Raw genomic sequence first — 26,092 nt, forward strand, 5'->3', positions numbered from 1 at the left:
CTCGCAGGCCATGTAATAGGATCTCCCCTTTCTGATGCAGTGACACCAGGAAATACAGCACTGAGATGGTTGCGGAGATCCACACTGAAGTGAGGTGGTGCACCGTCATGATGTATCCACATCGTCTCACGAGCAGCCAAGGGTACGTTCTCCAACAACTCAGGTAGAGAGAGCTCTTTGCATGAACCTCAAGTACAGGTTGCCACTCAAAAAAATGGCTCTGAGCACCATGCGACTTAACTTCTGAGGTCATCAGTCGCCTAGAACTTAGAACTACTTAAACCTAACTAACCTAAAGACATCACACACATCCATGCCCGAGGCAGGATTCGAACCTGCGACCGTAGCGGTCGCTCGGTTCCAGACTGTAGCGACTAGAACCGCACGGCCACTCAGGCCGGCAGTTGCCATTCGATGGCCAGGTAGACTTCCTAGTAATCAGGGCTCATCTTCCTTGTTTCCTTGCGGAAAACAACGATTGTTCATGCGAATAAAGAGCACGGTACTTGTAAACTTGTGTGCATGTTGGTTGCAAATAGAAATGGGGCAACAAGGACATCAGCGTGTTTTGTTAGTGCAGGTTGCATACATCAGGAGCAAGTATTCACTAAGGGACAAACCTATTGTTCTCTTTTGATTGACAGGTTATGACCCCCTGGGGATAATCTTTCCTTTTGATTGACAGGTCCTTAACCTATTATTGCCATACCCCTCCCCCTCCTCCTCCCAACACCTCAGGAAACTTCCAACATCCCCCAACCCCCCTTCCCAATTACTGATAGAGGTACACTTTCAAGCCTGAGTTACTCGAACAGTCCTCCCTCACTCTTATCAATTTTATTGACTACTTAATTAAACTGATCAATTAATTAACCCCTCCCCCTCTTTAAACCCTCCCCAACCTTCCCCTCCCCTCCCCTCTCCCCCTCCCCTACCTGAAACTTGAGGCAATGTGGTGGAGCAAAAGGATGTCATGACAGGAAATTCACTTACATAGCAGAAGGTATATTGTTTATTTATAAAAAATTCAGCTTTCAGGCGTTATATTTTCTTGCTCATCATTCTCTGCTGTTTAGGTAGATGCAAGTCTTGTAAAGAAGTAATTAAATCTAATGCTTTTTTTATTCTGATCGCGCAAGGAATACCATCATGAAACAGTCATCAAACATAATTACACAGTTAAAAGGCGTTCGATCACGAAGCATGTGCCATCAGTCATTCTGTCTCGCCACACACGCAGGCTAGCCGGAGTCGGGGTACACCGGCGGCCCCAACAAAGCGGAGAAATGTGCGTCAGCGGCCGCGCCGGGCACTGGTGTCCTCGCGGGACCCGCGACTGACAGACCGGATGCCATGTTAATCCCCGAACAAAAGCACCAGTGAAATTCCTTTCAAAACATGTGCTGTTTCCAGAACGAAATTTTCACTCTTTAGCGGAGTTTGTGCGGATATGAAACTTCCTGGCAGATTTAAACAGCGTGCCGAACCGAGACTCGAACTCGGGACCTTTGCCTTTCGTGGGCAAGTGCTCTACCAACTGAGCTACCCAAGCACTTGCCCACGAAAGGCAAAAGTCCTGAGTTCGAGTCTCGGCCTGGTACACAGTTTTATCTGCCAGGAAGTTTCATGTGGTCTTTCTCTGTTTCTCCTCGTGTTCTGCCAGGACTGCACACACCATTGATCGCAGTTGGACCGAACTGTAAACAAAACAGTGTTTACCCATTAAACGCCTGTTGAATACCGATGCATGCAAGAACTCCTTCCTGCCAAGTCAAATGTCTGTCAGAATCGATTCTCCTGTCGACTCTAAGCTGCCATCTGTGCTGGAGAGAAAGGATCTCACGACAAGAAATTCAATTATATAGCATAGGATATACTGTTTATTTATAAAATTCAATTTGCAGGGGCTGGATCTCACTTTTACTTCTACATCTACATCTACATCTATACTCCGCGAGCCACCTTACGGTGTGTGGCGGAGGGTACTTATTGTACCACTATCTGATCCCCCCTTCCCTGTTCCATTCACGAATTGTGCGTGGAAAGAACGACTGCTTGTAAGTCTCCGTATTTGCTCTAATTTCTCGGATCTTTTCGTTGTGATCATTACGCGAGATATATGTGGGCGGTAGTAATATGTTGCCCATCTCTTCCCGGAATGTGCTCTCTCGTAATTTCGATAATAAACCTCTCCGTATTGCGTAACGCCTTTCTTGAAGTGTCCGCCACTGGAGCTTGTTCAGCATCTCCGTAACGCACTCGCGCTGACTAAATGTCCCCATGACGAATCGCGCTGCTTTTCGCTGGATCATGTCTATCTCTTCTATTAATCCAACCTGGTAAGGGTCCCATACTGATGAGCAATACTCAAGTATCGGACGAACAAGCGTTTTGTAAGCTACTTCTTTCGTCGATGAGTCACATTTTCTTAGAATTCTTCCTATGAATCTCAACCTGGCGCCTGCTTTTCCCACTATTTGTTTTATGTGATCATTCCACTTCAGATCGCTCCGGATAGTAACTCCTAAGTATTTTACGGTCGTTACCGCTTCCAATGATTTACCACCTATGGCATAATCGTACTGGAATGGATTTCTGCCCCTATGTATGCGCATTATATTACATTTATCTACGTTTAGGGAAAGCTGCCAGCTGTCGCACCATGCATTAATCCTCTGCAGGTCCTCCTGGAGTACGTACGAGTCTTCTGATGTTGCTACTTTCTTGTAGACAACCGTGTCATCTGCAAATAGCCTCACGGAGCTACCGATGTTGTCAACTAAGTCATTTATGTATATTGTAAACAATAAAGGTCCTATCACGCTTCCCTGCGGTACTCCCGAAATTACCTCTACATCTGCAGATTTTGAACCGTTAAGAATGACATGTTGTGTTCTTTCTTCTAGGAAATCCTGAATCCAATCACAAACCTGGTCCGATATTCCGTAAGCTCGTATTTTTTTCACTAAACGTAAGTGCGGAACCGTATCAAATGCCTTCCTGAAGTCCAGGAATACGGCATCAATCTGCTCGCCAGTGTCTACGGCACTGTGAATTTCTTGGGCAAATAGGGCGAGCTGAGTTTCACATGATCTCTGTTTGCGGAATCCATGTTGGTTATGATGAAGGAGATTTGTATTATCTAAGAACGTCATAATACGAGAACACAAAACATGTTCCATTATTCTACAACAGATTGACGTAAGCAAAATAGGCCTATAATTATTCGCATCTGATTTATGACCCTTCTTGAAAATGGGAACGACCTGCGCTTTCTTCCAGTCGCTAGGTACTTTACGTTCTTCCAGCGATCTACGATAAATTGCTGATAGAAAGGGGGCAAGTTCTTTAGCATAATCACTGTAGAATCTTAAGGGTATCTCGTCTGGTCCGGATGCTTTTCCGCTACTAAGTGATACCAGTTGTTTTTCAATTCCGATATCGTTTATTTCAATATTTTCCATTTTGGCGTCCGTGCGACGGCTGAAGTCAGGGACCGTGTTACGATTTTCCGCAGTGAAACAGTTTCGGAACACTGAATTCAGTATTTCTGCCTTTCTTCGGTCGTCCTCTGTTTCGGTGCCATCGTGGTCAACGAGTGACTGAATAGGGGATTTAGATCCGCTTACCGATTTTACATATGACCAAAACTTTTTAGGGTTCTTGTTTAGATTGTTTGCCAATGTTTTATGTTCGAATTCGTTGAATGCTTCTCTCATTGCTCTCTTTACGCTCTTTTTCGCTTCGTTCAGCTTTTCCTTATCAGCTATGATTCGACTACTCTTAAACCTATGATGAAGCTTTCTTTGTTTCCGTAGTACCTTTCGTACATGATTGTTATACCACGGTGGATCTTTCCCCTCGCTTTGGACCTTAGTCGGTACGAACTTATCTAAGGCGTACTGGACGATGTTCCTGAATTTTTTCCATTTTTGTTCCACATCCTCTTCCTCAGAAATGAACGTTTGATGGTGGTCACTCAGATATTCTGCGATTTGTGCCCTATCACTCTTGTTAAGCAAATATATTTTCCTTCCTTTCTTGGCATTTCTTATTACACTTGTAGTCATTGATGCAACCACTGACTTATGATCACTGATACCCTCTTCTACATTCACGGAGTCGAAAAGTTCCGGTCTATTTGTTGCTATGAGGTCTAAAACGTTGATGGTAAAAGCTCACATCCAGCAACTACATGTCCTAATTGTGTAATTACACTGCTGCAAATTGAAGGTGCCGTCTTATTGGAAAATTTTCATGTGTGCACTGACCTTGACTCGCAGGGATCGACTGAGCTAGTGCACAGTGTCACCACCAGAGGATGTTCCACCTCCTACCCCTCGCCCCCTCCCACCCCACCCCTCCCAGAAAAAAGTGGTTGGAAGAATATTCATTCTGTGCTGGAGAAGAAGGATCTCATGACATGAAATTTAAATCAAAGTCAAAAAGCCATATCCCATGACCCAAAGTAGACCCCAGTTAGCATTCGAGTGTGGATCTGCCGCTCGATATATCTGGAGTGATGGTAGGATGTGGATCCACAATATGCCATGTCTGGGATAGGGTTTGAAAATGGATCTGCCACAAGTAATGTCCGAAGCGATGTTCAGATACAGATTTACAATATACCACATCCCCACATCCAGGATATGGTTTGAAGATGGATCTGCCACACATTATGTCCAGAGCGATATTCAGAGGCGGACGCACATCACACCTGGGATAGGGCTCGAAGGTGGACCAACCACGTGTTACGTTCGGAGATGTGTTCTAAGTCGGATCCACCAGCGGGATGACCGAGTCATGGGAGCATTCTGTGCCACATGCACAAACACAGAAATATGTAAAATACAGCAAATGCACTGCTAGTGTAGAATATGTGATTGGAAGTGGCTGGATGTATTCAAGTACAGTGCTATACTATGCCGCCTGACCAGAAAAATAGAGCATTTGCACTTGGTGTTGGCAACTGTACTACATTTACAAGCAATTTTAGAATATGGAACGAGAAGCGATGTCATGATCGCATGGGCAGAAGTAACATAAAATCGATAACATTACAAAAAAATGACGGAAAACACGTATAAATTGTGCAAAAATACGCCTAAATGTGGGGAAATTGAGGGAGTACTTGCATGTCTTCTGCTTGATGCAGAACAGTTCTTGTACTTGGGAACGAGTATGCGACAGCAAGAGGAATAAGAGAAAACGTTGACATGGACGCACCAGGAACCAGGTAAGCAGCCATTCTTTTCGTCGAGGCAACATTCTACTGTACGTCTATTGAGGTAATAGTGAACACGCGTGTTGACTGCTCTCTTTGAAGCTTTCCTGGAAAAAAGAGAACCATCTGCCTCTAAACTTCCTTCCTTCTGCGTTACAGGATGTAAGAGAGTGGATGGAATTGTAGCAAGGTATGATTTAATGGTTAACAGATGATGCATTCTGGAGAGAGAGGGAGATGTTGCTGCAGGTCATTTGACCATTTCTTTTGTTGTTCTGTGAGGATGCATCAGTTGTGTGACATAAAATGTGTTCGTCTCTTAGACAACTGCGTGTTCTGTGTGTAACTTAGAGCACTGTCTACATGCGATCGGCAACAGCAAACCTCTCAATCATCAGAGGACTTCCATCTCATGTGTGATGAAACATGTCCATCCTGTTTCGACACATTCCTCTAGACACACCAAGATTTATGTGGCGTACTCCATTTCCCCAGCCGCATCCTGGGCATAAAATCAAGTCTTCAGTCTCATAGCTATGGCGATTCGAAGTTAGCGACAGGTGTTTATGAGGTACTGCACTCCCCATGTATATATCTGCTTGACAGATGGCCTGTTTACAGCGTTGGTGGCGGTGTGACTTGTAATTTCACATTTCAAACACTGCTGCAATGTGTTTGTCTCTTTCTTTGTAAGAGGCATTCTCTTTTATTATTTTATATGGGACTGATGTGAGCATAGTATCGTTTCTGAACCGTGGTCAGATGTGAACAGTGCGCGCCATACACCTCTGGAGAGCTATATTGTGCATGTATCACAAAGAATAGATGGTTCAAGGAAGTAGTTTTGTTCATTTTAAAGTTTGTCACCATAGTTTATCATAGAGAAAACTGCAAGGACATTGTATGTCGTACACTGGAAGTATATTTGTTGCATTGGCGTGGTAACAGCATTTGATTCCACATGACTAATAGGTTGGAAACTGCAACGGTCTAACATTATTGTGCGTTTTTTGTTCAGAACCATGTAGCCTTAGGAGTGCATTCCACAAGTCCAATAGGTCAGAAACCACAGTGATCTAACATATAGTGTATTTTAAGATCAGAACTGTGTAGCGTTAGGCGTGCATGTGTTTGTGTTCTACCTTACCAATAAGTTCTTGGTACTGACCCCAGACATTACAACAATACTTTAGAATGCTCCAAACTCCATCCATTTCGAGCTCCATCATGAATAAAAACCACCCATTTCTTGTTCTTAACCGTCTACTATATCATCTTAACACTTTCATATCTACTGTACACTGATAAGGGGTGCTGACCTCCTCAACATTCGCGCATCTGGAGAAATCTTGTCTCTTGGATGGGTGCGGGACAGCAGTTGTGGACACGGTTTCCTCTGTTCCTTCACAAAATATGGAATGTAACGGTCTACTTCCGGCGAGCTGCAGATTAAATCTGTGACAGTGCTGCAGGGAGTGTCGGTCAAAGACGATGCGAGGAGATCTTTCAGTCTCTAACTTTACCTTAAGAATGCGAGAATGCTCTGTGACTTCCATCCGCATAGGGAAAGATCGTAAATTCCGCACTATGACTGAAGTGCTAGATATATGTAAATCTCTGTGTGGTATACTTTGGCGTTCCAGAATTAACAATGAATGGACATACTGCACAGTGATCTATCTACATTCACAATGGTCCTCGCAAAGTAGAGGAGGGGTGGTTTAGCGATTATACAGAAACTGGGAAGCATGCTGCCGTGTCACTGGTCAGCATTGTAAAAAACTGCTAAAATTGATTGCACTATCAACTATGATGCTTATTATTACAGTACATCGGTGGTGTCTTTTCCACCCCATCCATCCACTGGTACGCTTTTGATTACCACGTAATGACTGACTGAAATCGCTTGTTTGAGATGGAGAAAGAGTCTTGGTGGAGGGGCAGCACCTTCTGGGGATGGCTAGCACCGAAACAGCAATCGCATACATGACAGAAATATAACGAATCAATCGAAATGGAACACCAAGCCATCAGCTGTACCGTCATTGTGAAAGATGAGTTTAAATGAAAAGGACGTCAATCACCTTCGGACAGCTGTTTGGAAACGCTCCACAATGCTGCAAAATTCTTCCAGTTTTCATATGTTGTGACATCTTCTGCATTTTTGTCGGTAAGAAACACCGCCTTTGTCTTTATTTCAATCATCCAGTGTGTGTGTGTGTGTGTGTGTGTGTGTGTGTGTGTGTGTGTGTTTGTGTGTGTGTGTGTGTTGTATGAACAGTAGCAACATGATTTACACCGTGCGCTGTCCAGTTTTCTGCGAGAGCCAATGGATCTAAATGTTTGGAACCTGACATAGATTTCGAAGTCGTGGTGGAAAAAGCAAAATGTATGGCGGTGCACAAAGCGTGTTATAGCAGAAAATAACAATGTATCAAACAACAAAATATGGACCCTCTCTTGCGAATGATGCTCTGTGGGGTACTGCAGTACAGGCAATGGAACTTTACACTGATCTGTGCAAGCGACTTTCATCACTGGCCACCTGCTCCAATGGATCGACACACGTATGTATAATAGGATCACCACATATGCTCGATGCCGACAGGCAGACGGTATATCGAGTTCTCTGTCGGATGACGCTCGAGGCTCTATTATAGTTCCTGGTTTTTCTCTGTTGAATGGTACAAAATAACGATGATAGAATGTTTAGGTGTCAGACGTGAGTGCACGCTGAGTGGCATGGATCTCCTTCAGATTGTAATACCTGTATCTAGTTTAGAAATGAATCGCAATGCAGTAGCAAAATCCTCGTCCTTCTTCCAGTTCCTGTATGATGTGCAGATTTCCTAATTTTCCCGATAGCAAACACTGCCGTAACTGTTCGTACTGTCTTTCATACCACCTCGTGCTGCAGGAGAGGCGCTTACTTTACACAGCGTACACGTTGGCGAAGCTACAGCAACATGTTCCCATTTCCATCGAGTGGTCAAATCACGGTCCTGTCGCATTAACTCAGCTTACCCGGTTTGAGTTGCAGAAGGTGGCAGATATAGCGCTCACCGACTTCTGCTCGTTTCTGCCTTAGCACGGATTTTAGGCTCAATTCCACGCGCGCGTATCGTAAGTAAACAGTGACTTAAACTTATATGTAATCACCAGGCTTTTTATTCAGTACTCTTTCAATTCATTTATATCTGCCTGAATAGTTTCTAGGGTCCTTTGTTTACTTTTTTAGTCAGTACTTAAATCAGTTTATACGATTTCTGTTTTTACCATGAGTGAGAAGTGTGTGACATGCCGTAGGATCGTTAGTTCCGGGGTGTGGTGTGATGGGTGCTGTAGTTTCTTTCATTGGGGCGAATGCAGTGGCGTGGGAAATGGGGACATAAATGAGGATCACCAGTTGTATTGTAGGATCTGCAATAGAGATAGGAAAATACTGGAACAGGAAGGGAAAATTGCAGCTTTTCAAGCTGACCTAGACAAGGCAAGGGGGGTCTGGACAGGTTAGAGAGGCAGAAGGGTGAACAGAGGTGGGAAGTGGCAACAGGTAATAGGGGGAACTGGCAAAGGAGAGCATCAGACAGCTTTGTCATAAACCTTGAAAATAGATTTGACCTGTTGCCTCAGTCAGAATCGGATGAGCCTCATGTAGCTGAAGCTGTAGAAAGGGCACAACAAGCTTTCAAGGACTTGAAAAAGGTAGGGAAATTTGTAAAGAGAAAGAAAGTTCTGTTGTTAGGTAGTTCCCATGGTAGAGGTGTTGGACAACTCCTGCAGGAAAATCTAGGTTCAGAGTACCAGGTCGCAAACTTTTTCAAGCCTAGTGCAGACCGGGGGTCAGGTAACAGAGGATGTAGGTTCTTTATGCCAGGATTTCACAAAGGAGGATGCCGTTTTTATAGTGGGTGGTCTGGGAAATAGCATTGACAGAGACTCTGAACATTCCATTGAGAGTGCCCTGGTGAAGATAGCATCAGCAATGAAGCATACGAGTGTGGGATTTGTGTCTGTGTTGAGACGCCATGATCGGCCTCATTTAAACTCTTCCGTAGGGAGGGTGAACTTGGAGTTGGAGTGGTTGCTTAGGACGGATATAGGGTCCCATATTGGTTTGATTCCTGTGGATGCTATCGATAGGTGGGACTACACTAGGCATGGCCTTCACCTCAATAGGAAAGGGAAGGGAAAACTGTCTGGGTTGATTGCAGAAAACTTAAGGGGGGACACTGTCACAAGTGGTAAAATACCAGTGGTCACAGGTGTCAGAGGGATGACTTTTTAAGGATAGGGAAGGGGGAAAGAAAACGAGTCCTAAGAGAGATTGGCAGACACACTCAGTTTGAGAAAACAGATGAACAGGAGTCAGATTTTAGCATACAGCCTCCATTTCAACAATGTTTAACAGAAAGTAATCAGAAACTGCCAGTTCATCTTCGCCAAAGCAGTTATAATCCCATTAGTATGCAGTATCAGTTATCTTTATTACACCAGAACATTCCGGTACTCAGAAATAAAGTTGATGAACTACTTATTTGTATCGATGAAATGAATTCATCTAACCAAATTGACATAATCTGCCTGTCTTAACATCAAGTGACCACTGGTATAGATACGTTAGACATTTCAGAATTTAAGCTAGCTTCCTACTTCTGCAGAGTAGATATGGATGGAGGAGGAGTTGCCACATTTATTAAAAACTGCCATAAATTCAAGAACATTGACATTAATAAATTCTGTTTAGAGCAGCATCTAGAAGCATGTGCAACAGAAGTAGAGTTCCATAACAGATCTTATATAATAGTAACTATTTACCGAGCACCTGCAGGAAATTATAATCTATTCATAAATCATCTAGAAACTCTTTTGGGTTATTTAACAGGAAGAAACAAATAAATTTTCATTGCTGGTGACTTTAATACTGATTTTCTAATTCAGTCTTCCAGTAAACATTCACTGCAGTTGAATGTAATGTTGTCTTTCAATCTAACTCACACTGTAAACTTTCCAACTAGGATCACTAAATCCTCAAGGACAGTCATTGATGACATTTTTATAGACAAATCAAACGAACAAAATCATATCATAAAACCTGTTATAAATGGACTATCAGATCATGACATGCAGCTCCTTGTTTTAGATGTAAATTCTAAGCAGATTATGAAGACTGCTAAATCTGAGTACAGGAGAGTAGTCAATCAACAAAAAATTGAGTGTTTTAGAAAACTGCTCAAAGATATGAACTGGAAAGATGTTTATAGTGCTCATGACATGAATGAAAAATATAACACATTCATGAACAATGTCAGTACCATGTTTGAAAACTGTTTTCCTCTAAAAGTTACTCAAATTGAACAGAAATCTATAATAAAACCATGGATTACACAAGGAATAAAGATTTCCTGTAAAACAAGAAGGAAAATGTATCTGTCGACCAAGAACAGCTCCAATGCCGATGATTTAGCTAAATACAAGGAATACTGTAAAATATTAAAGAATTAATTCAGACATCTAAACAAATGCACTACAAGAAGAAGATAGCAACGTCAGGGAACAAAATAAAAACAATATGGGATATAGTGAAAGAGGAGACTGGTAGAACCAGAAAGGAACAGGAGCAAATAGCACTAAGGGTAGATGACAAATTTGTAACTGATGGGCATAGTGTGGCAAATCTATTTAACAAGTACTTTATATCCATTGCTGATAGAATGGGACTGTCAGGATCAGTAAATAATGCCCTTGAATATCTGAAACTAGCCTTTACAAATAGCTTCAGGTACATGAATGTCAGTCACTTCACCAAAAGAAATAACTTCCATAATAAAATCTTTAAAATCTAAGCAGTCTAGTGGTTACGAGGAAATATCAACAAAGTTAAGTAAGGCATGTTCTTGTGAGTTTAGTACAATTCTAAGTGATTTGTGTAACCACTCAATTATAACCGGGACATTTCCTCACTGTCTAAAATATGCAGATGTTAAGCCCGTATTCAAGAAAGGGGGTAAAGAGATACCATCAAACTACAGACCAATTTCACTTTTGCCAGCATTCTCAAAAATTTTAGAAAAATTAATGTACAGGCAGCTGCTCAACCATCTGACCACAAATAACTTATTATAAAGAACACAGTTTTGATTTCTGAAGGGTTCTGATATCGAGAAGGCTATTTACAACTACAGTGAAAATGTACTTCATTCATTAAATAACAAGTTACAAGCAGTAGGTATTTTCTGTCATTTGTCAAAGGCATTCGATTGTGTGTAGGCTATTTACACCTACAGTGAAAATGTACTTAATTCATTAAATAACAAGTTACAAGCAGCAGGTATTTTCTGTGATTTGTCAAAGGCATTCGATTGTGTGAACCACCAAATCCTTTTAAATAAATTTGAATTCTATGGTGTCACAGGCAGTGCTGCAAAATGGTTCAAGTCATACCTCGCTAATAGAAAACAAAGGGTGTCAGTGCAAGGGACTAGTGAATTAAGTCATCAGTCATCATCAGAATGGGAAGAAATTACATGTGGTGTCCCACAAGGATCCATCTTAGGGCCATTGCTTTTTCTTGTGTACATTAATGATCTCTCATCAGTTACACTGCCAGAAGCAGAGTTCGTTTTGTTTGCAGATGACGCAAGTATTGTAAAAAAAATGGCTCTGAGAACTATGGGACTTAACTGCTGTGGTCATCAGTCCCCTAGAACTTAGAACTAATTAAACCTAACTAACTTAAGGACATCACACACATCCATGCCCGAAGCAGGATTCGAACCTGTGACTGTAGTGGTCGCGCGGTTCCAGACTGTAGCGCCTAGAACCGCTCGGCCACTCCGGCCGGTGACAAGTATTGTAATAAATAGTATGTCGAGTGTAGTTCTAGAAAGATCTGCTAATGATATTAATAAATGGTTTAAAGCCAACTCACTGACATTAAACTTCAAAAAGACTCACTATATGCAACTCAGAACGTGTAAGAGATTTCCACCCAGCATATGCATAAAGTATGAAGAAGAGCAGATAGAAGAGGTTGACAGTCTTAAATTCCTGGGATTACAACTGGATAATAAATTCAGTTGGGAGGAGCACACCACAGAACTGCAGAAACGCCTTAACAAATCTGAATTTGCAATTTGTGTTAGCAGACATAGGCGACATGAAAATGAAAAAGCTTGCATACTTTGCCTACTTTCATTCCATAATGTCATATGGGATAATATTTTGGGGTAACTCTTCAAGTGAAGCAAAAGTTTTCAGAGTCCGAAAGCGTGTAATACGTGTTATTTGTGGAGTAAATTCACGGACGCCCTGTAGAAACCTCTTCAAAGAACTGGGTATACTAACTACTGCTTCTCAGTATATTTACTCCTTAATGAAATTTGTCCTAAATAATATATCTCTTTTTCCAACAAACCGCTCAGTTCATACATACAATACCAGGAAGAAAAATTTTCTGCACAAGGACTTAAAAGCACTTATGTTAGTTCAAAATGGGGCCCACTACTCAGGAACACTCATCTTCTATAATTTGCCAGCAAACATAAAAAAATTAGTTACAAATAAAGATCAGTTTAAAAGGAGCCTGAAAGACTTACTAGTGGCCAACTCCTTCCACTCCACTGACGAATTTTTTGATAGAAACAAATGATGTATTGTATATATTCATACTATTAGTATTGTTATTTCAGTTTTGAAAAAATAATGACATGTTCCACATCCACGAGGATCTCCTCAGCACGGATCAATGGAACGAAAAACTAATCTAATCTAAAATCACATGCGTAAAACTTCTGGGGTGGCGGGGAAAGACTGATGAGCTCTTAAAAGATGCATAAAGACTGTCTAAAACCACGTTGGAGTTTTACCGTAGCAGATAGTTTCGGAAAAGGTGACTCGTTTCAAGGTATGAGAATGCCATGAATATGATTCACTAATGGTTGTAATAATTAAAAGACATCTCCAAAGGATCAAATGCTTGTATGTGGTTGAATAGAAAGACCAAGATAACAAATTGCATATAGCATTTCTACCAGAAAGCGTAACAGTGACTCTCGTGTGTACCTGTAGAACTAAGACCACTTTTTATGCAGGGTGACTGTAACAGAGTCGTTGTGACCGTATTTGTAATAGCGCGCTCCTTTCGCGTAATACATGTTGCCGGCCATAGAATCCTTCCGTGGTCAGTTTCATTGGCAGAGGTACGACAGTATGTTCCCATTTCCACTCAGTGTTCAAAAGATGGTCATGTTGCATCAACTCATCTCAGCCTGTTTCTTCACGGGTTGCAGAAGGTGGTGGATATAGCGCTCTCCAACTCCCATTCAGTTCCGACTTAAATTTGGATGATCACATGAACGAAGCTGCAGAGAGGCCAGGGCAGAGACTACAGTGCAACGTATGTGATGGAAGGTATATAGGACAAACCAGCAGAACATTTGACACCCGGTACAAACAGCGTATCAGAGCATGGAAATATGGAACGAGCCACTCAACTTTTGCAGAATATTTGAGAGAAAAATAACCAAAAACCTACTACAAGAGAAAATGATATGAAAATAATTAGAATAAATAATGAAAGACATCTCCTAACATTACAGGAAAATTATCATATATATAAAACAAAGGCTGAGAAGAAACAACTACTAAAAGACCAAGCAAATACGATTAACAACTCACTGCTTACACTGATTGATCATATAATAGACAGAAATCCCAACAAATGATTACAATCTGATTCCTCTCATAACTACATACAGGAAAATATAATAATAACTATTATTATTTTTAAGAATAAATGAATGAATAAAAATAGTAATAAATATAAAATAAATAATTTTTATTTTATTAAAAAAGTAAAAAATAATAAATATCTCTCCTTCTCTCTTTCTCTCTCTCTCCCTCCCTCCCTCTCTCTCTCTCTCTCTCTCTCTCTCTCTCTCTCACACACACACACACACACACACACACACACACACACACACACACACACACATACATTCTCAAAACACTTGAATGCAGAAAACTGAGAATGTTGGTAACACTTAGAAAAACAAATGAATCTCCATATTAAAAAGATGGTACTTACAGTGAGTGATGTGTAACGTAAACAGTGAACTGTAAAATGTCCACCTGGTTGCCAGACGAGAAAAAGCCGTTTGCTTAGATGCAGTGAATTAGAAGTTACCTGTAAGTATCTTTCCATTTCATAAAAAAACGTTAAGGAACTGTTTTTAAATCTAGATGTGAAACCATAACCTATGTGTAAAAAGGACAAATCATGTAATATTTCAGGACACTCACTGAAGATGCCTTGTAAAAAAGGTGAAAGGGTCTGTGTGCATAAATAAAAATAAAAATTTCGATGTGCAGCATGAATAAATAGCATTTTCTTTGAAACAACTGCAATATAATACAGCTGCTGCGAAAATGGCCACTACGAGATATGCGCAATGTATGTTGTCGACGGTAGCATCCTTCTGTGGTCAGCTTCAAATGTCAGTTCTTAGTAATGTTCCTCGAAAATAACGTTATCTTCCTTCCAGGGATTCCCATTTGAAAACCTGGTGAGTGTAATCTGACTACTGAAAAAGAAAAATTGCTCGCCATGCAAAATGACTCTCAGGATAAATTTCATTAATTAGCCTATCAATCTGACATCAGTGACATGCCGCCTGGCAGGCGTAGGCGATGACTAGGGCACCACGCATATTATTCTTCACTTGGTGTTTTTTTTTCCTTTCATTGCAGCGATGTCTTTTAACGTTATTTCAGTCGTCCAACTATACATGGACAGACAATCACCGTAATAAAATCGGATGTCTTACCGAATTTATTAAGTGATACATAGTAAAAAACTTATATTTACAACTTCCCTGTGCTGTTACCTCAAGGGAACTGATTCATGAATAACAGGTAAAACTTCGAAAAAATTGTCAGTTTTCTAATCAGTTTGATTCAAATAATAAGATTTGTAGGGCCATATAATGCTTACCATCTCGTAAGACATCATTTGGGAACATTTTTATGTACGAATCACAGCATTAGCTCTCACATCTTTTTAATTGTATTTTTGTGTTGCAAGAGAAATAAACCATGTTAATTATTTATGTGTTTCATAGGTACATAATACTCAAAATACAAACAAAGTAGAAGATTTATTTTTTCCTGTAAGTCCTTTACACTGTTAGCTTTTTAAGCACACTACTGAAAAGATTGTGTTGTCATAAACTGTGGTACAAAATATTTAAGTATGATTATCAAAAATTTTGGAAATTAATTTAGGGTTTTTCTTCAAACAAGCATTTTAATTTCAAAGTTAAGTCACAAGAGTAGTATACTTTTTAGTTAAGTATGTTTTAAGACAGTATACAAAATTTCAGCTCTCTATCTTTAACAGTTTGTAGCCAAAGAGTACCAGAACATGAAATAATTTAACTATTGGGAAATTCAAGTTAAAGTTAAAACTTTCTTTTTCTGTTAAACTTGCATAGCACTAATGCATCCCATTTCCATATTCGTCTTGTTTCCTGTATTGTTCTTCACCCCTCCTCTTTCTCACACTTCTTCTTATTCTTGCTTCTTTGATGGCTTCCGTCACTAGTTTTTCTGCTTCAAAGAGCCTCCTTAGTCAATGGCTATTAGAACTCTATGCATATTTAATCCACCAGCACACTCATCAGTTCCGTAACATTAAGCCTTGACACTGCACCATCATTGAAATATAGAACAACATCTAGCACACCTGTTCTCAAAGTATTTAGTCCTACTGGAACAGTTTTTGGTATCTGTTCCCATATGTAATTTTTAAAACTTTCATTTTTATTTTGAGTCCTACCATGTAAACATTTCTCTGATAATCTTGTGTCACTAAGATCCCTATACAGGGTGGTCCATTGATAGTGACCGGGCCAAATATCTCACGAAATAAGAATCAAACGAAAAAACTCGTCTAGCTTGAAGGGGGAAACCAGATGGCGCTATGGTTGGCCCGCTAGATGGCGCGGCCATAGTTCAAACGGATATCAACTGCGTTTTTTTTAAATAGGAACCCCCAATTTTATTACATATTCGTGTAGTACTTAAAGAAATATTAAAGTTTTAGTTGAACCACTTTTTTCGCTTTGTGATAGGTGGCGCTGTAACAGTCACAAACGTATGAGTACGTGGTATCACGTAACATTGCACCAGTGCGGACGCTATTTGCTTCGTGATACATTACCCGTGTTAAAACGGACCGTTTACCAATTGCGGAAAAGGTCGATATGGTGTTGGTGTATGGCTATTGTCATCAAAAAGCCCAACGGGCGTATGCTATGTATGCTGCTCGGTATCCTGGACGACATCATCCAAGTGTCCGGACCGTTCGCCGGATAGTTACGTCATTTAGTGAAACAGGAAGTGTTCAGCCACATGTGAAACGTCAACCACGACCTGCAACAGTTGATGATGCCCAAGTAGGTGTTTTAGTTGCTGTCGCGGCTAATCCGCACATCAGTAGCAGACAAATTGCGCGAGAATCAGGAATCTCAGAAACGTCGGTGTTGAGAATGCTACAACATCGATTGCACCCGTATCATATTTCTATGCACCAGGAATTGCATGGCGACGACTTTGAACGTCGTGCACAGTTCTGCCACTGGGCACAAGAGAAATTACGGGACGATGACAGATGTTTTGCACGCGTTCTATTTAGCGACGAAGCGTCATTCACCAACAGCGGTAACGTAAACCGGCATAGTATGCACTATTGGCCAACGGAAAATCCACGGTGGTTGCGACAAGTGGAACATCAGCGACCTTGGCGGTTTAATGTATGGTGCGGCATTATGGGAGGAAGGATAGGCCCCCATTTTATCGATGGCAATCTAAATGGTGCAATGTATGCTGATTTCCTACGTTATGTTCTACCGATGTTACTACAAGATGTTTCACTGCATGACAGAATGGCGATATACTTCCAACATGATGGATGTCCAGCACGTATCTCGCGTGCGATTGAAGCGGTATTAAATAGCATATTTCATGACAGGTGGATTGGTCGTCGAAGCACCATACCATGGCCCGCACGTTCACCGGATCTGACGTCCCTGGATCTATTTCTGTGGGCTAAGTTGCAAGGATATTTGCTGTCGTGATCTACCGACAACGCCTGACAACATGCGTCAGCGCATTGTCAATGCATGTGCTAACATTACGGAAGCGAACTACTCGCTGTTGAGAGGAATGTCGTTACACGTATTGCCAAACGCGTTGAGGTTGACGGACATCATTTTGAGGAATTATTGAATTAATGTGGTATTTACAGGTAATCATGCTGCAACAGCATGCGTTCTCAGAAATGATAAGTTCACAAAGGTACATGTATCACATTGGAACAACCGAAATAAAATGTTCAAATGTTCCTACGTTCTGTATTTTAATTTAAATTACCTACCTGTTACCAACTGTTCGTCTAAAATTGTGAGCCATATGTTTGTGATTACTCTCTCACAGAGCGAAAAAGTGGTCCAACTAAAACATTCATATTTCTTTACCTTCTACACGAATATGAAATAAAATTGGGGGTTCCTATTTTTAAAAAAACGCAGTTGACATACGTTTGACCTATGGCAGCGCCATGTAGTTGGCCAACCGTAGCGCCATTTGGTTTCCCCCTTCAAGCTAGACAAGTTTCGTTCTTTGTGGTTTTTTCGTTTGACGCTTATTTCTTGAGATATTTGGTCCGGTCATGATCAATGGACCACCCTGTATATGGGTTCTATAACTTCCATTCCTAATTTTGATACGCAACTCTTCTAGCATGTTTCTCCTCAACTACCTCTACCCTCCTATTCCTTACACTGCAAATCTTTATTTATTAGTTCGGATATGCAGAGAGTTAAACAATAACACAACCTGAATCAATAGTTAGCGTCTCTGTATTATCAGCATTAATACTGTCAAGCCTATTTTCAAATATTTCTGTTTTAGCTTCGAAACGCTTGGAGTAGTTGAAGCTGTTTGAAGTGTTCTATCACGTTGTATTTCAGTATTAGCAGAGTTAATCCATTTGGTGAATCGATTTCCATAGCATTTACTTTGTTTGACACCAAACTTCTTAATTCTTCCCATTGTTTTCAGTGTAATAAGAAGCTCGCGCACAAAATAAGAAACTCATGCACACAATTACTTCCCTCTAAACAAAATATTCGTGCCAAAAAAACAGCAAAAAATGACTACCTGTCAATCAAAAGAGAACAATACGTTTGCCCTCTAGTGCATACTTGACCATGATGTAGGCAACCCACACTAAGAAAATGTGCTGAGGTCCTTGTTGTCTCACTACTTTAAATAACCTAAAAAACAGTAATGCTAAACAAAGCAGTAGACAATTTAACTTCCATATCCCCTTAAGTTGGCTTCTCTGACCCCTTGTCCGCTACCTCAAATTGTTCATTGGAGCATTCTCTATGTCCCGTTACATTTTGCACTCTCTTACAGAAACACCCTGTAGAATAAACAGTAGGGACAGAAGACTACATCACTGTGTTACACCATTTATAATCTGAGTACCTTGTTCTTGGTCTTCCACTCTTATTATTCCTTCTTGGTTCTTGCACATATTCCATATCACCCATCTTTGACTGTAGCTTACCTCTATTTTCCTCAAAATTTCGGACATCTTGGACCATTTGACATTGTTGAACGCTTTTTCCACGTCGTCAAATCCTGTGAACTTGTCTTGATTTTTCTTCTGTCTTGCTCTCTGGTGCCTTTGCCTTTCCTAAAGCCAAATTGATCGTCATATTGAAACCTTCCCGTCTCCTGTATACCTCTTGTGTTATTGATAACCTTCCCTTTTACAACAAACTATGTAACCTTTTCCTTAGGATTTCTATCTCTTGCTTAATAATAACAAATGAAATCTTTGAGATTTTCACTCTGCAGCGGAGTGTGCGCTGATATGAAACTTCCTGGCAGATTAAAACTGTGTGCCCGACCGAGACTCGAACTCGGGACCTTTGCCTCTCGCGGGCAAGTGCTCTACCAACTGAGCTACCGAAGCACGACTCACGAGCGGTACTCACAGCTTTACTTCTGCCAGTACCTCGTCTCCTACCTTCCAAACTTCGCAGGAGAGCTTCTGTAAAGTTTAGAAGGTAGGAGACGAGGTACTGGCAGAAGTAAAGCTGTGAGTACCGGCCGTGAGTCGTGCTTCGGTAGCTCAGTTGGTAGAGCACTTGCCCGCGAAAGGCAAAGGTCCCGAGTTCGAGTCTCGGTCGGGCATATTGCAAAAGTTGCACGAGAATTTTATGTGTTTTCTACAGGTCATCGGATCATATCCCGCAAGAAACCAAATACTGAAAAAAATTAGGTTTCACAGTATCTACGCAAAGAAAAAACACTATCAGTGATAAGTGAGGAAGTAAATAGATAAATAGAAATGTTTAATTGAACTGTTTCACCAGTGAAGCCGTCAGCTCTGCTGAAGGAGACATATAGTTCTCGAAACTACAGAAAGAAATCAAGACTTTAAGCGTAAAGGGTGCATTTACTGTTTTACAAATATTGTTTAGAGTGTTTCTATCTATGTATTTTCTCGAGTAAACAACTTTCTTTCAGTGACCTTAGTTTTCCTATTCTATCGTTCTTAGCTTGTGGAAAGCTTTCCATTCCTTCTTTGTCATGAACATCCTATATGAATTTTGCTTTCATCAAGCTAACACTTGGTTCAAGAATCATGAAAGAAGGTTCTATACATGGAAGTACCCTGGAGATACTAGAAGGTTTCAGATAGATTATATAATGGTAAGGGAGAGATTTAGGAACCAGGTTTTTAGTTGTAAGACACTTCCACGGGCAGATGTGGACTCTGACCACAATCTGTTGGTTATGAACTGTAGATTAAAACTGAAGGAACTGCAAAAAGGTGGGAATTTAAGGAGATGGGACCTGGATAAACTGAAAGAACCAGAGGTTGCACAGAGTTTCAGGGAGAGCATAGGGAAACAATTGACATAAATGGGAGAAAGAAATACAGTAGAAGAAGAATGGGGAGCTTTGAGGGATGAAATAGTGAAGGCAACAGAGGATCAAGTAGGTAAAAAGACGAGGGCTAGTAGAAATCCTTGGGTAACAGAAGAGATACTGAATTTAGTTGATGAAAGGAGAAAATATAAAAATGCAGTAAATGAAGCAGGGAAAACGGAATGCAAACGTCTCATGGTAAGATAGATACTGCCTACAGGAAAATTAAAGAGACCTTTGGAGAAAAGAGAACCACTTGTATGAATATCAAGAGCTCAGATGGAAACCCAGTTCTAAGCAAAGAAGTGAAAGCAGAAAGGTGGAAGGAATATATAGAGGGTCTATACAAGAGCGATGTACTTGAGGACAATGTTATGGAAATGGAAGAGGATGTAGATGAAGATGAAATGGAAGATACGAAACTGCGTGAAGAGTTTGACTGAGCGCTGAAAGACCTAAGTCGAAACAAGGCCCCGGGAATAGACAACATTCCATTAGAACTAATGACAGCCTTGGCGGAGCCGGTCCTGACAAAATTCTACCATCTGGTGAGCAAGATGTATGAGACAGGCGAAATACCCTCAGACTTCAAGAATAATATAATAATTCCAATTCCAAAGAAAGCAGGCGTCGACAGATGTGAAAATTACCGAACTATCAGTTTAATAAGTCACAGCTGCAAAATACTAACGCGAATTCTTTACAGACGAATGGAAAAACTGGTAGAAGCCGACCTCGGGGAAGATCAGTTTGGATTCCGTAGAAATGTTGGAACACGTGAGGCAATACTGACCTTACGACTTATCTTAGAAGAAAGATTAAGGAAAGGCAAACCTACGTTTCTAGCATTTGTAGACTTAGAGAAAGCTTTTGGCAATGTTGACTGGAATACTCTCTTTCAAATTCTGAAGGTGGCAGGGGTAAAATACAGGGAGAGAAAGGCTGTTTACAATTTGTGCAGAAACCAAATGGCAGTTATTAGAGTCAAGGGACATGAAAGGGAAGCAGTGGTTGGGAAGGGAGTGAGACAGGGTTGTAGCCTCTCCCCGATGTTATTCAATCTATATATTGAGCAAGCAGTAAAGAAAACAAAAGAAAAGTTCGGAGTAGGTATTAAAATCCATGGAGAAGAAATAAAAGCTTTGAGGTTCACCGATGACATTGTAATTGTGTCTGAGACAGCAAAGGACTTGGAAGAGCAGTTGAACGGAATGGACAGTGTCTTGAAAGGAGGGTATAAGATGAACATCAACAAAAGCAAAACGAGGATGATGGAATGTAGTCGAATTGAGTCAGGTGATGGTGAGGGAATTAGGTTAGGGAATGAGACACTTAAAGTAGTAAAGGAGTTTTGCTATTTGGGGAGCAAAATAACTAATGATGGTCGAAGTAGAGAGGACATAAAATGTAGACTGGCAATGGCAAGGAAAGCGTTTCTGAAGAAGAGAAATTTGTTAACATCGAGTATAGATTTAAGTGTCAGGTAGTTGTTTCTGAAAGCATTTGTATGGAGTGTAGCCATGTATGGAAGTGAAACGTGGACGATAAATAGTTTGGACAAGAAGAGAATAGAAGCTTTCCTAATGTGGTGCTACAGAAGAATGCTGAAGAGAAGGTGGGTAGATCACGTAACTAATGAGGAGGTACTGAATAGGATTGGGGAGAAGAGAAGTTTGTGGCACAACTTGACTAGAAGAAGAGATCAGTTGGTAGGACATGTTCTGAGGCATCAAGGGATCACCAATTTAGTACTGGAGGGCAGCGTGGAGGGTAAAAATAGTAGAGGGAGACCAAGAGATGAATACACTAAGCAGATTCAGAAGGATGTAGGCTGCAGTAGGTACTGTGAGATGAAGAAGCTTGCACAGGATAGGGTAGCATGGAGAGCTGCATCAAACCAGTCTCAGGACTGAAGACCACAACATCAACAACATTAATAAACTGTACTGTCACTGATTATTCCCTAATGTTGCTTCAGTATGTCAACTTTTCGGAAGAAGGACATTCCCTCATCTCCTCACTTAACCCCGTTCAGTACTAGGAATGACGGGACAGTACGTTGATGATGTTCCATCTGGTGTAAACACACGTTCATTTGATGTCGATGTCCCCTTCATTCCGTTGACATACAATGTGAATGATACTTAATCCTAAAAATATGGACGTGAAATTGCACAGCAGGCATCTTAGACGCCAGCATGTAAACCGAAATAAGGACTCATGATAAGTGAGTCTCAGCACAGGAATAACAACACGCCGTGGGTGCAACAGTAGAATGACTTGCCATAGGTAGTCATTCCAGGCAAGACAGCTCCTCATGCAAAAGTTGCTCAAGTTGCTACGAGGTTTCCGCTGAGGAGGAACGAATGCAGCACCGTTCGATGATAAGTTTTATTCCTTTTGGATGTAAAAAAGGTTGATGACATAAAATTCAAACTGCGAACAGTTTATGTTGGCCTTTCTCCATCAAGGAAACAGTTACGTATTTTGGATATGAAATAGAAATATCGGAAAGCAAGGGTGGATGGGAAATTAGTGACTTCCAGGCACATAGGGCATTGCAGAAATATAATGGCGAACGATGAAAATTTTTGCTTGCTGGATTCAAATCTACGTTCACCGCTTCTCATGATCGTTTGCCATAGCCGCTTCGACCATCCGGAGACGGCCCCTGACAGAGCCAAATATCGAATTATTACGCTCTGCAATGCAGATCCCCTTGTCCATTAACACTCTATTGGCAAATTATTGATTCCCGTATGGGTTCGGACGATATTAGTGATTCTGCACTGAAGAAAATGTCGTCTCAGGCGTCACGCTGTCACAGAAATATACACGTATAAGCATTTATTGCATGAATTTAATTATCTAGCATCCGTTTCTGACGAGAGTCTCACAGGATACTGGCAGACGTGGTTATCTAAGACATTAATGAAAAGTCCAATGCATGGTTCTCTCATTCATCCGACAAAAGTGTGCGATGTAGAAGAGGCCATGAGTGTGTCCACAGCAGCGCTAATTCGTATTTTATGTGATACACTAGCGATAAAACAGTTACTGGTCCCAAGAGTGCCGTTATCGCTGATTGTGGACAATAAGTGGATGCTGCCCTCAACCTCAGGGTTGTATTTGCAGCACTTTGAGCGACATTAAAAAGGCTTGTGGTGGCTACTTGCCACTGTAGATGATACTTTGATTACAAATCAAATTATATCCCGAAAACAACACAAAAATCGAAACAGTGTACTATTTGCAGTCAATCTGTTCCATGCAACGTCGCAACGGTCGCGAAATCAACATCTCTTTCATGGAGGTATGTTCTATCTGTGCAACTAATTGAAGGCAGTTTGTTTGTTGCCATACGCGTTTCGCTTCTTTTTATTTCGGAGGATCTTCAGTGGTGTGTAACACATGTTTCCTTTTATGCATACAATAAACGCATTTTATGCGTCAGATACAGTATGTTGCTATGTTACAATATGTCGCGTCTTGTTCTTGTGTTTTAGGTTAGAATCAACTTTTGTAGCGCAAATTTCGTAATGTGAAATTACTGCTCGCTGTTACTTCCAGCGCTGTTAATTCATGCACGTGGATCTGGAGATGTATTTGTTAGTTTCCGTCCTCCAGCTGGCCGATTTCTGCCGTTCTTTCACCCACATTTATCGCATCACATATACCACTAGCACTTTGCATTTTGTCATCAACATATGTGTGTTTTCAATGTGTAGTACTGTAACCTCCCAACAAATTAAAAATAGTTATAACATTCACATTTTTGTGTAACCTCACCACAGCTAAATTCCGTAACCTGCCAATAATACAATGTGACTAACCTCCTAATAAAAATTGTGAGGTTTATATAACCTTTCAATAATTAACTGACTGTGAATCTAAACTGGTAAATTTGCACGTAAGCAGTGCTGCGTCATGGCCCTGAAAGATCATTCTGAATAAATTGAAAGTTCTTACCTCAATGAAATCGCCGGATAACGCGTATATATCTGCTCCTATAAGAAATTTTTCTGGCACAACCCAGTGCAATGCTGGCCGTTAGATTTGTCATGCATAAAAGGAAACGACTGATTTTTCTTTACGACAATCGGGATGACCATGGATTGCAGAAATTGGTTGTTGTTGTTGTTGTTGTGGTCTTCAGTCCTGAGACTGGTTTGATGCAGCTCTCCATGCTACTCTATCCTGTGCAAGCTTTTTCATCTCCCAGTACCTACTGCAACCTACATCCTTCTGAATCTGCTTAGTGTATTCATCTCTTGGTCTCCCTCTGCGATTTTCACCCTCCACGCTGCCCTCCAATACTAAATTGGTGATCCCTTGATGCCTCAGAACATGTCCTACCAACCGATCCCTTCTTCTGGTCAAGTTGTGCCACAAACTTCTCTTCTCCCCAATCCTATTCAATACTTCCTCATTAGTTACGTGATCTACCCATCTAATCTTCAGCATTCTTCTGTAGCACCACATTTCGAAAGCTTCTATTCTCTTCTTGTCCAAACTATTTATCGTCCATGTTTCACTTCCATACATGGCTACACTCCATACGAACACTTTCAGAAATGACTTCCTGACACTTAAATCAATACTGGATATTAACAAATTTCTCTTCTTCAGAAACACTTTCCTTGCCATTGCCAGCCTACATTTTATATCCTCTCTACTTCGACCATCATCAGTTATTTTGCTCCCCAAATAGCAAAACTCCTTTACTACTTTAAGTGCCTCATTTCCTAATCTAATTCCCTCAGCATCACCCAACTTAATTAGACTACATTCCATTATCCTTGTTTTGCTTTTATTGATGTTCATCTTATATCCTCCTTTCAAGACACTGTCCATTCCATTCAACTGCTCTTCCAAGTCCTTTGCTGTCTCTGACAGAATTACAATGTCATCGGCGAACCTCAAAGTTTTTATTTCTTCTCCATGAATTTTAATACCTACTCCGAATTTTTCTTTTGTGTCCTTTACTGCTTGCTCAATATACAGATTGAACAACATCGGGGAGAGGCTACAACCCTGTCTTACTCCCTTCCCAACCACTGCTTCCCTTTCATGTCCCTCGACTCTTATAACTGGCATCTGGTTTCTGTACAAATTGTAAATAGCCTTTCGCTCCCTGTATTTTACCCCTGCCACCTTTAGAATTTGAAAGAGAGTATTCCAGTCAACATTGTCAAAAGCTTTCTCTAAGTCTACAAATGCTAGAAACGTAGGTTTGCCTTTCCTTAATCTTTCTTCTAAGATAAGTCATAAGGTCAGTATTGCCTCACGTGTTCCAGTGTTTCTACCGAATCCAAACTGATCTTCCCCGAGGTTGGCCTCTACCAGTTTTTCCATTCGTCTGTAAAGAATTCGTGTTAGTATTTTGCAGCTGTGACTTATTAAGCTGATAGTTCGGTAATTTTCACATCTGTCAAGACCTGCTTTCTTTGGGATTGGAATTATTATATTCTTCTTGAAGTCTGAGGGTATTTCGCCTGTTTCATACATCTTGCTCACCAGATGGTAGAGTTTTGTCAGGACTGGCTCTCCCACGGCCGTCAGTAGTTCCAATGGAATATTGTCTACTCCGGGGCCTTGTTTCGACTCAGGTCTTTCAGTGCTCTGTCAAACTCTTCACGCAGTATCATATCTCCCATTTCATCTTCATCTACATCCTCTTCCATTTCCATAATATTGTCCTCAAGTACATTGCCCTTGTATAGGCCCTCTATATACTCCTTCCACCTTTCTGCTTTCCCTTCTTTGCTTAGAACTGGGTTTCCATCTGAGCTCTTGATATTCATACATTTGGTAGATTCTTTAAATTCAGATGAATGATTGTCAAAAAGTTAATTTTAT

The 26,092-nt window shown here is 40.8% G+C and overlaps 1 protein-coding gene and 1 non-coding gene across 2 annotated transcripts in view; one reads left to right on the top strand and one right to left on the bottom strand.

Moving 5' to 3' along the window:
- The window catches only part of LOC124591106 (trichohyalin-like), a 60,386-nt gene that overhangs the window by 5,540 nt on the left and 28,754 nt on the right, over positions 1-26,092 (bottom strand). The window lies entirely within an intron of this gene.
- Positions 19,419-19,493, top strand: Trnas-cga. The gene has a single exon. It is a non-coding gene; the product is annotated as a tRNA-Ser (tRNA).

The sequence above is a fragment of the Schistocerca americana genome, chromosome 1 (assembly GCF_021461395.2).
Source record: "Schistocerca americana isolate TAMUIC-IGC-003095 chromosome 1, iqSchAmer2.1, whole genome shotgun sequence".
Taxonomy (NCBI): domain Eukaryota; kingdom Metazoa; phylum Arthropoda; class Insecta; order Orthoptera; family Acrididae; genus Schistocerca; species Schistocerca americana.